Source organism: Mastomys coucha, unplaced genomic scaffold (assembly GCF_008632895.1).
Source record: "Mastomys coucha isolate ucsf_1 unplaced genomic scaffold, UCSF_Mcou_1 pScaffold19, whole genome shotgun sequence".
NCBI lineage: Eukaryota > Metazoa > Chordata > Mammalia > Rodentia > Muridae > Mastomys > Mastomys coucha.
Genome location: NW_022196901.1, coordinates 22,153,159 through 22,165,658, shown reverse-complemented (window position 1 = coordinate 22,165,658; position 12,500 = coordinate 22,153,159). Strand labels below are relative to the sequence as shown.

General features: G+C 44.5%; 1 protein-coding gene across 4 annotated transcripts in view; it reads right to left on the bottom strand.

Moving 5' to 3' along the window:
• Positions 1–12,500, bottom strand: part of Dpp6 (dipeptidyl peptidase like 6) — a 933,905-nt gene that overhangs the window by 247,532 nt on the left and 673,873 nt on the right. The window lies entirely within an intron of this gene.

Genomic DNA, 12,500 nt, shown 5'->3' with positions numbered 1-12,500 from the left:
AGAGGAGGCTGCTAATGCTGTTCTGTGGGACATCTCAGTCCTCTGTGCCAGCACTATTGCAGTGTGCAGCCAGGCTATGGCCTTTCTTCTCTGTCTGTTTGAGACACAGCCTTTGTATGTGATCCAGGCTGAACTCAAATTCCTAATCCTTCTGCCTCAGCCTTTCAAGTACTGTCAGATGTGTCCATCGATCCACTCTGTGATTTTATTTATACTGCAGCAAGCACAGGAGTCAGAGTACCTGAGTCCTCTTCCTAATGACCCTCCAAGTCACCCTATGACCCTCAACAGGCTGGCCTAGAGCTCATTAAAGAGAGCTCTGTTCCTTGGTTTAGGCTGTTTAGAATCTGTCTGTAACAGGATCCCCTTTTTCTCTCTGAAGACACAAAGCCAGAGCCTGTAGCTGGTGCTGGGCTTGGCAGATGTGGCCTCTTCTGACGGCACAGGACTGTTATATTTAGACATGGAAATATCAATAGTACTGAGTCAGTTAAGCCTTCATCTTGACAGTCGCATTCCCAGCATGCAGCAGGGCAGATGTCACATCCCCAAATCTATGTGCCTGCTGTCCCTGGGGCTCCTTTCTGACTTCTAATGGTCCTTTATTTCTCCTGAAGAGAAGCCACAGAGAAGTGATGCCACCTAGGGTTCCCTGGATCAGTCTCAGGTCAGCACTATGGATGTCACTCCACTCTCAGGATCATATGAGCAGTACCACTGCCATCCTCTGTGTGGTCGATTAGTACAACTAACATCCTCAGGACTACTATAAACACCACTGCCACCAGCTGCCACCAGTCACCACCTGTCACCTTGCTCAAGGTTGAACTCACCACTCGTAGATTTTTAGTCTCTGTCAATAGCTTCTTCCGTGTGCCTGAGATGCCCTACAATCTAGACTCAAATGAGTAGTGGAGAGGAAATCCAGGGGGAAACTGACACCACCAGGTCTGAGATTCACCAGTTTCAGTGGTCTCTAACCTTACTGCCAGTAATATAATACAAAGAAGCTGGAAGGAAGGTACACATCCACCTTTTCTTATTTTTTAAAACGATTTCATTGAGTTTGGTATAATATATTCATATCATACTTACCTCCTTTCCCACCCCCCCCAGGGAAACCCATCCTTCCTGCCCATCCAACTTTGTATTCTCTCTCTCCCCACCCCTCTCTTAATTCCTTTAGACCCATCAAGTCCACTTCACACTGCCCTTACACTCTTGGATGTTCAGGCTTCTACTGGTGCATGGGGCTCCATTCCACAAGATGAAATCTATATTAGTCACCATACTCTAGACCAAGAACCTGTGGCTAGACAGGTCATGGGCCTTAAGGGAGAATATAGCACTATTAATCTAGTAGACATCATATTAAACTGACTCCTAATGAATTATTGCTATAATCATAGAGTAATGCTTTCTCACCCTTCATCAGAGAAGCTTATATTTGCAGTGGATGGTAATCAACACACACCCACAACTGGTCAGAGTACAGAGGGTAAGAGCCTGGAGAACGCTCATCCCTTAATGAGACATCTGTATCATGCCTCTCCTCCCAAGGCCCAGGGGTCACTGAGGAAGAGGAGGTGGACAGGGTGCCAGTCAGAGGCAGTGGATGGCTGGCATGAAATCATGCTTTCTGGACTCACTAGGAGATTTGGGTGTATTTCAGTCATACTACCCTACACTCCCCTTAACCCCACACATACCACAGTGTCCTTCACTTCCATGTCTCCCTCCTGCCCAACTTCATGTCTTCTTATTTTATTTTTTATATAATCTGTTAAATCCAATTAGTGATACTCACATGCCCTTGAGTGTAGGACTTCCCACTAGAACATGGGCCACCTACTGGGGCCACAGCCCTTAAGAACTATACTTTACCATGGCAGCAGGAAAACAACTGCCATAGATATAGGCCACCTTACCACATGAGTGACAATTCCTTATCAGCATATTTATTGTTACTTTAAAACAACTTATTTTAATGCGATCATGACTGTGGAGGGAAAAAGGCCTCATTTTCCTAGTCAGGAAAAACCTCTCTGACTCTCACGTAGCACCTCCCATTTACAGAGTGAAATAAAAAGCCAAGAATATTAGATCAGATGGGATAAGTTTTGCACAGCATTGGACAGCATACTTATGTGTGTGCAAATTTCTCAGCTAATTACTTCAATCAATTACTCAGATATCATACAAGGTTACTACAGGGTGACCCAGCTGCCAGCAGTCTGAAGACATGGATGAGGGCACATCCTCAGCTGTATAAAGTCCAGAGCCAATCAAAAGAGCAGTCCTCAGGCCTGTGACAGCCACAGAGTAGCGATAGATAAGGTGTTGCAGAACCTCTGGGTGGCCTCTGGTTATGGAATGGGGTGGGTTGCCTGGAGAGGGGGAGAGCTATGCAAATGTCAGTGAATCACAATCAATTACAGTTATGAGCTGAGTACCCATATCTCACTAGCAGTATCTGAAGGGTTGGGTACCACCATATGGGTAGTGAGACCATGTCCAACAGTACAGTTGTAGGCCTTTGACAAGGGAGCCTGTTGTGTTGAAGGTGGAATACGACTCAGCAGAGGAAGAATTTTAAAAGGCAGACTTGGGTTGAAGAAGCACTCAGTAGAGTCAGAAGTGTGAAGTGCAGCCTCAGGAATGAAGGGTACCAGGGCCAACTGTTGCAGAACTGAGTGACAGCAGCCCAGAGGGGTTTCCCAAGAGATGCTGGCCAGACAGTGATGTAGACACCTGAAACTGTCTGTGGCCCCCAAATTCTGACTTGTGACCCACAGGATATATTAAAATATCCACTATTAATAAGTCTTGCTCATGCTGTCTTAACTTTTGTTGAGTTCATATGTATAGTTCTCTGTTATACACAGAGAACACTGTTTTTTTTTTTTTTTTTTTTTTTTTTGGGCTCACTCACTGCTCTGGCTCCAACAGCATTCCTGTCCCCTGTCTTGCACTAGTCCCTGAGCACTGGGAAGGAACTAAGTGTGGTTAAAAATTCAAAATATGAGACACCCACAGCAAAATAGTGGATGAAGCTTGGGGACATTTATGGAAGAATAGGAGGAAAAATTGCGAGCCTCAAAGGCAATAGGAACTCCACAGGAAGACTAACAGAGTTAACTAACCTGGACCCTTGGGCTCTCAGAGTCTGAATCACCAACCAAAGAACATACAGGGTTGGACCTAGGCCTCCCCACTCATATGTAGCACATGTGTAGCTTGGCCTTCATGTGCGTTCTGAACAACTGGAACAGGGGCTATCCCAAAGCTGTCAACTGTATGTGGGATATGTTGTACTAGTGGGCATGCCTTGTCTGGCCTCAGTGGGAAAGGATGTGCCAGAAAGTGTTAGCAGAGACTTGAAGTGCCAAGGTGGAGAGATACCCTGGGGTCCCCTACCCACTCAGAGAAGAAGGGGAAGAGGAGGGGGGCATTGTGGGAAGGGGTGACCAGAAGGGGGGCTATCAGTGGGATATAAAGTAAATAAAAAATAAAATAAAATAAAAAGCAAGAAACCTTCAAAGTACAAGATTTTGAAGAACTAAGAAAAATGATGAATTTAAAAAAATAGGCGCGCCGGGCAGTGGTGGCGCACGCCTTTAATCCCAGCACTTGGGAGGCAGAGGCAGGCGGATTTCTGAGTTCAAGGCCAGCCTGGTCTACAGAGTGAGTCCAGGACGGCCAGGGCTACACAGAGAAACCCTGTTTCCAAAAAAAAACCAAAAAAAAAAAAAAAATAGGCGCATGGAAAAGTCTACCTTCCTGTGAGAAAAGTCTGTGTACCTTCCTGCATACTTCTTTGAACACATTCGCTCATTAGCCCCAATGGAGCGGGGGAGGGGGGGATGCTGGGTTTGATGGGATCTATAGAAAGACTCTGTAAAAGCTGGTGAACATGTGTCACCATCCCGCCATTTCTCCATTTGGTGAAAGAGTAAAATAAAAAACAACCAACAAGCCTAGGACTAGCATGCCCAGGGGACAGTTAACACTAACATGGGATAAAGTGGCTCATGCAGGCAGGTTTCAGTGACCAGAGTCTGTTTGGGTTGACAAATGGCTTTGTAAGATAGAGCAATCCATTCCAGTTTAATGAGCCTTCTGCTCATTAGCGAATGGAATATTCATCACCAACATATGGATAACTGTGTGTATGTCATGATCACGAGGCAGTTTTTACCTGTAGACACAGAGGAAGGCAACATGATTACCCTAAAAGATTTTGATTTAATGAGACCATGTCTTAGGAACACACAAATGATAAGTTCAGCAAAACTCATAGAAATTTGGTTTCCTGGAGAAGCTGGCTCCCTTAACTTGATGATCATGCCCAAGTTCAGAGTATGGAGCAGGCAACCCAGTATAAGCTGCTGGACGAAGTCCTAGAGTACACCAGTCATAGGTCAACAAAGATGAGAAGAGTCTCAGTCATGAGAAACCTAAGTTAAGGGTTACTTCTTTCTGTAAAGGCTGGAAGAAACTTTAAATGCAAGGGCATTGAGGTGTAGGTCCCATCCAGAAGTTTGCCAGTGCCTGTGAAGGATGGTTGGAGAAAATGAAGTTATCTTGTCTCTTTGTCAAGATTTACAGGGCTCCATTGTATGCATCCCTCAGAAAAAGTCACTATAGTCAATGAGGTTCCATTCTTTCTTGATGGCGACAGCTCTAGGGTGCTCTGGGATGGATCAGTTTAAAGAGAAGATAGTTTACCAGAGTTGGTAAGGGTCCATCTCTCCAGCATCACACAATGCCTGTGCTCTGTAAGGCATGTGATGTGAGGCTTGCTCTGTGGTTCTCCAGAATGATTTCCACCCACAGCTGCTCCATTATTATCTGGGTGATCACATGTGTCCAGGCAGTCTAAGCACCAGGTTCCTGTCCCCTCTGCAGATGCAGCTACACATTTATTCCCTGAACAAGGCCTAGTGCCACAGGACCTGCTCCTTGCTGTGTCTGAAAGAGATCCACTTGTATGTGGGAAGCAGTCAATCTTGTGTTGCACCTGTTGACTACTGGTATAAATCTCTACATGGCAGCCAAAAGAGAGAGAGATGAGTGATTGCCCTGGGCAGAATGGTGGGTTCTCGGCTTGACTTTTCGATTACCAAGACAGAGCTGGGAAGGCATCAGCTTCTACTTTATGGATATGCTTCTTACTTTTGGGACAGAGTTTTATTACTGTGTATCCCTGGTTGACCTTGAAATCATGACCAGCCTCCTGAAAGCTGGAAGTACAGAGCTGTGCCACCATGCTGGCAATAGAACTTTCTGGGCTTCACTTTCCTTATCACAGAGGCAAATGTCTGAGTCATCTTGGAAAGGCCTTCATCACTTCTATGAGTGTGCTTTGCATAGGACAAAGGCAGCTATTGGGAATACAACCCAGAATGCTCTCTAGGGAGAAGGCCAAGCTAAAACTACATCTACACACTGAGGCTTGATGACTCCAATACAGGCAAATGGCATGCAGACCCCTTCTTATCAGTGTCATTTGGGTATGGCTCCATGGGGTACAAAAGGAGGGACAAGAAGTCACAACCAGAATGGGTGAGAGGCAGCAAGCATGAATATCAGTGACATCTTTCCCAGTGGCCCTGGTCCTTTTAAGTGTCACCACCTGCTCAATATCACATTATTGCAGGCAACAGCCATGTCTGGTCCTTCCAAGAGAGCCACAGCACCACAGAGGTGCTCTGAGAAACCTTCTCTCTCCATAGAAAAGAAGACTCATGAGCTATGGGGCTGGGGCAGCTGCAGAGTACAAAGCAGTGAAAGGAAGAGAGTGGACCTGAGACTCCTGAGTCAGAAAGCACACATGCTGAGATGTCTTCTCTATGGGGCTTTGGATGGGTTTTGCTCACCTGCTCCAGGGAGTGCACCTTTCTCTAAGACGCTGGGAGGATGCATTCCAGTCTCATCAGCTGCCTTAAGTGCCTGCATCCTTATCACCTCAACTCCAGCTTGTCTGCCCCAGGCTGGTGGTCTACCTTCTTCCTGTGGAGTATCATGCTACTCCAAGTCCTGACGCCCAGCCTCTAGCCTCTGCAGATTTTCAATGATGGCTCACAGGGTTAAGGCACTGGCTCAGCTTCCCTCTCCTGTCTCTGTTTCTTTGGCATCCTTTTCCTGTCTTGTTAGGCTTTCTGCATTAGAGATTCTGCAGCTGGACCAAGGTGGGATAGTCAATAAGGACCACTGGACTCTTGACACTAAAGATACACATTTAATCCAGTTTAATCTGATTTTGCATGTGACACCAAATGGCAGGTAATTCCTTATGGAAAAATATCTAATGTCCTGAGTGTGAAATCACAATAGTACCAAGGAAACCTGAGTCCTCCCTCAGATTTGAATGTGAAGATGCTCCCTTTGAAGCTGGCCCTGAAAATTCAGATACCATCCATAGCCATTTATATGACATTCTAAGAAAGCCCAAACTGCAGGGACAAGAAAGCCAGCAGTTGCCAAGGACTGGGGATGATAGCGATGCTTGCCTGCAAGGTCAGCCCAAGGAGGTCTCAAGACCAGTAAAGCTTTTCAGGACCTGGATTTGTGGTCTTGGTTACATAGTTTATGCAGGTTTTAAAACTCACAGAACTGGAACAGACATGAAACTTATCATCTTTAGAAGAGGAAAAAATTCAATTTGTACTACATGATCTAAAAATGTTTCTTAGTTGAAAGCGAAGCCCGCATTCCCAAAGATGGCAGTCCAACAGGTGGGTGTCACTGTGACAATGGCTAGCAGTAGTGGCGTATGCATCTGGTGCATTCTGAGCTGTCAGCATTGACTATGGGGTGTTCCTCTTCTCATGAATGGCAACGAGACACTTACCAGCAGAATGGATCTCATGTCTATGCCTTCTCCAAAGTCCATCTGATTAGAGAAATTAATAAACTCCAGAAGCTGCAAGTATTTCCAGCCATAACAAGCTTTCTGAACAGCATGGGCCAAGATTCCCTTCACATTGACTCTCCTGCCCTGGGAGGGGCCATCAGGACTGATATGGGCAATCCTACTCTGTAACTGTATGTGTGCACAAACACATGTGCATGTGCACAGGCATTGGTGTGTGTGTGTGTGTGTGTTTCCTACAGGAATCAGACAGAGCAAGGTGCCTGCTGGGCTCTGAAGAGTCCCTTATATTGTAAGGCTGTTTCCTGTAAGCTCTCTTCATGCTGCTCTCTTCATGACACTAGCGGTACCTTCTTACCAGAGTCCCTCACAATTGAGCATATGGACTCTAGACATTCCCTTCTAGAAGGAGGAGTATAGAGGGCCATTGGACTCATACCTAGTGTCTGTCTGATATACCTCTTTCTTGCCATTTGTCTGAGATTTTGTTCAAAAATTGTGAGTGATCTCTGGGCTGGAGTTCATAATTGGGGAGACTAGAGGAAGGGGATCCTGTCACAGTACACCCATCTAGCAGTGGCTGGCAAGGCATTGAGGGGCCTAAGGTGACATGTGATTTACAGATTGTTCAGGCGATTCAACACTTGCTCAGTGATTTCTAGAGACTCAAAAGCTATAGCAAAGGATGTGGTCCAAAGTGCCGTCACAGCAGCTGTAGCAGTAATGCCTGGCAAGCTGCACCACTCTGGGCATAGGCACGCAGAGCCTTCCAGAACATGGCAAAGGGCTCCATTGTTCATGTTCAGGCTTTTTTTGATAATAAAACTCAGGAATAAAGGAAGCCATAAGGTAGAAATGCTGCCTGCTGAAAGATGAAAACCTTCTGCTCTGTGAAGGAACAAATTGAAAGGCACTTGCTTTGAAGCTGTGAAGGCCAGAAACTAAAGAATTCAGTTTCCTTTCTGGGGAACACACCCAGAACTAAGTGGGAACTCCAAAGGGTTTGGAAGTCTGTCTGCTACTACTGAAGTCATTCTGGTTGCCTAGAAGAAAAGCAAGCACGTATTCTAGAGTGTTTCTGGCTGTTTAATATCATTCATGCTAAGTGGACAATCTTGTCCTACACCCACAAGTCTTTAGATAGCATCTTACTTAAACATTCTGCTAAATCATTTCTGTTACACAATGGGGACCAAATCACAATTGAAGTTTTTCCTAAGCCACCATGTTTACTAATCCTTTTCAGGCATATGAGAATCTCCAGCCACAAGGTAGATATAATCATCCACAGTAAGTCTCCAAGTTCTAATTGTTTGTTCAGATGGCCAGGGTAGCTTGTTCCATATTAATCAGCCTGAGTCTCTGCCTATAATTGTTGTTAACGGCTCACCTTCAATCACAGTCTGTAGAATGGGAAATAAAGGACAAATATTTTAGGAAGGATTTGAGTCTCTCTGCCTCTTGCTACACTACAGTGATGGCCATTCACAATAAAGACAATTAAATGTGCTCTATGTAATATCTGGCCATGTCACTCAGCAAACCTGCATCTCTTGTCATTTACATTTCTTTATTTCTTTTATCACCAATTACACAAGCTTCACTTGTTACATTAGGTCATATAGAGTCTCCCTCCAGGCTGTGGTCTCTAAGAATGATTATTGTTCTTATGCTCTCACAGCCATGGCTTGTGTGCTCTGACCCATCACTGTTCTTCACTTCACAAATACCTGCTGCTTCTATGGCATATCTTCTAGGAATGTTGATGCTCCCATTTCCTACCTAAACAGAATTCAGGCCCTTGGGGAGTCACTCTGCTCCCTTTGAGAACTCTTTCTAGGGTCATCTCTTAAAGTGGGACTATCTCTAATTCTCTAGTCCCATTTCCTCCAAAGCACCTCTGTGTGTATCTCCCAGTAAGGGTCCACCCCTTTCAGGAAATCTGGCTAATACCCATTAGCTCCTTGATCCTTCCCTTCCTGGCCCATTTCTTTTATTTTTCATGCCACAATGTCTTTGCTCAATGTACCACCCATGTATTTATTTTCTGATGATTCCTATATCCTTCCACCATGTGTGCTCACACTTCCCTACTTTATTTTTCTGACCTACTGACATCCATGTTTGTTGTCAACATACTACTCACATGCTCTAAGAAATGGAACCATGCTAGACATTCATCAACAGATGAATGCAGAAACAGATGGCGTATATGCAGCATGGAACTATATTTGGCTACAAAGAAAGTCATGGCATTTTCCAGAAGGGATGGAATTGGAGATTGTTATTTTAAATGTAGTCCACCAGACTCAAAAGGACAAGTACCATGTGTTTTCATGTTTTCTCTCATGTGAGATCCTAAATTTTAACACACACACACACACACACACACACACACACACACACACACACACGTGCACACCCAGAGGAGTAGAGGTCATGAAACTAGAAAGATGACCATAAGAGCAGAAAAAATGATCTTATAAGAGAGGGAGAGAAAAGAGGACCAGGCATGAAGAGCAGGACCTACAAGAACAATGTACCTATGAAAATGCTGTAATCAAACTTTTTACTTTGTAAGAAAATACAAAGTAAAGCTAAACAAAACCACCCCTCCCTGATCTGGCTACTAACAAAAGCTGGCTGGAAGGAGATACGGAAGGGAAATGTGGGTATGGATGGGTGCAGTTCCAGGGAGTCCTTCCTATAGGCTGCTCCTTTTCTCCAGAGAAGCAGGGGAGTCACTTAAAGGCAATCTCCCCTCCATTTATTGCAGGAGATGCTGGGTAATCAAGATTAGCTGAGCAGGCTAAGCACTTGCTGCAAGTATGGACTGTTGAGTTCTCGTTTGGGAAACATGCAAGTCCATTGTTAGCCATAGTAGAAAGAAATGATGTACAAGGAGTTTGTTTAACAGGGCCCATATTGGCCAGCTGCTTCCTAAAGGACCTAGAAATTACTAGGCAATCTTTCTGTCTCTGTCTCTGTCTCTGTCTCTCTCTCTGTGTGCATGTACATGAGTACAGTGTCTAAAGAGGCTAGAAGTCAGTAAAGGAATTGAGTTGGATGGATTCCCTAGAGCTGGAGTTATAGGTAGTTGTGAGCCATGTGATGTGGGTGCTAAGAACCAACTCAGATCCTCTGAGAGTAGAGTATGCATTCTAACCACTGAGCAATCTCTCCAGTCCTCATGTTCTTAAAAAAAAACAATGATAATACATATTTAATAATCATATATATATATATACATATATATATATATATATATATGTATATATATATATACATACATACATACATACACACATACATACCCCAAATCAAAGATGTGTATGGAACCATGGAATTTAGATGGAATTAATTTTTACCAAATATGTTGAATCAGGTCTATCTGTATTTGAGTACATTCCAACTTTACATAAATAATATATTTCAAATACCTCCAGATGGTAAAATTGGCTACATTATTAACTAACAAAGTGCAGGAAGAAGATATTTTTTTTTCTTGAATAGGAAATTTGTTTCACTCTTGTAATGCACAGCTCAGCATCAAAATGTCTTTCCCCTGGAGCAGGATGAATTTTAAGGAGAGAAACAAGCAATTCCAAGCTGTGCATATCCTCTCTCCTATGACGAAGAAACTGCAGAGGATGCCCCTATCCCCTGAGGAAGCTCACATGGCACCGTTCCCCTTCTATAGAGGAAGCTGTCCACAACACACCATGTGCGCTGAGCAGAAAGCTGTAGATGGCACCTCACACTTGTCTGCCCTCTGAGGAGAAAGCTTACACAGCACCATCTTCCCTCTGAGAAGTATCTCCCTGTGCCTCTCTCTTCTGAGGCAGAAGCTGTGAATGGTACCCCACAGCCAGAAGAAGCTGTACAGGACACCTCTGCTCTCTGAGGAGAGTGTTTATATCACACCATATCTCATCTGAGGGAGGAGCTGTGCACAGCACACCACATGCTCTGAGGAGGGAGAAGGACAGGATAGCTCACTTCTCTCTGCTCTGAGGAAGAAACCATACATGGTTCTTCTCATTCCTCTTCCCTGAGGAAGAGACTGTACAGGATGCCTCTGTTGTGGGATGGAGGCTTACATAGCACACCCTCTTTGTGAGGGCAAAGGTGTCTAACATGTCTCCCTCCTCCTTTGAGGAGGAGGTGGCCTCTCTTGTCTGAGGAAGGGAGCTGTGTACCACACACTGTTCTGAGGTAGGAGATAACCATGGTACCTTGCACCACACCCCCACCTCCATCCCGAGACAGAACCTCTTAGGGTGAGGGATCTTTTAACTTCCTGTCCTATCACTAGCATCTGTGACCCAACTGAGAAAAGTGGAGAGGATCAAATATCTGTTACTTGGCTAAAAACCAACATAGGAAATATTTTAAGAAGCGGAGAATCAAGATTGTCTCTCAGGAAGACAATTACCTGAAGCTGTTCAAGCCTCACAGGTCAATTTCCGGCTTTTGTGCCAATGCCCACAGGGCTTGTGGGAGATGGCCAGGAGACATATGGCTGCATAGTGATCCATGCTATGAGTTTAGAAGTCATCTTTACAAACTACTACCTGTACATAAAATAGCAAAGCCTCGACTGCTGCCCCAGCTGGCCAGGGACTATCGGCAAGAATGAACAGAACCTATGGGGCTGGTTTGGGTGGTATTTCTCTTCTGAGTGCATAAGTTCAAATTATGTAAGAAAGGAACCAGCAAACCCAAGGAATTCTATTGTAAATTTATTGCTAAGTTTTAGATTTGGGTAGTAAAATTATCACATACAAAAATTGTTTTTTTCTTTGTGATTCTCAAGAGAACTCTAGTCCTGAGGGTCTGTGTAGTATCTGTATTATACTGATCATGAATCAACACCAACAGTGAGACACTGGACACAGGAGACACAGGATAAAAGGGCACTGCCTATTAAGATGGGTGTTAGGCTTCTCCCATGCCACTTACTGATCCTGTGTAGAATCTAGGCATGTTGGTTGTTAACCCATATTGGTTTGCAAATTACTTCTGAGTCACTAATGAATAACTCAGCTCCCTTCTCCAATAAACATGAATGTCTTCCCTCTTGATCTGCTCAATCCAGAAGAAAGACAAATCCTTGCCAGGCAAGCATCTGAAGAAGAGTAAAGGGTTTTCCTGACACCCCTCTCTGAGCAGAGTACACAAGACCATGTTGAACTCATTCATTCTTGCTTCTGTGACTTCTTGGTGCTTTAGGGGGCATGTGAGAAAGAAGATCCAGGAGATATAGCTGCAAGCTCTATAATAACTTCAGAGACTTGTCAATCCATACTTTTCGGTATCCCTGTCTAGCTTTGGCAAATGGCTTGTGCTAACATGGGGTGGGGGGCATCCACAATGGATCAGAAATATTGCCTGACACTGATGCTGTCAATACTCTTCTTGCTTGCTGCTATGAGGGACGAGCCACTGCATTTTAGACTATCTTTGGGGAGATACTGAGCACATTCTATGTCCCAGAGTCTATGAGGGACTCTTCAGTCCACAGAAACTGAGCCCTGTAAATATCCATGTGAAGGAGCTTGGGAAAGACCATTCCTCACCAGAGTCTGAAGGTGAGTTTGCAGCCCAGGTCATGATGATGATGATG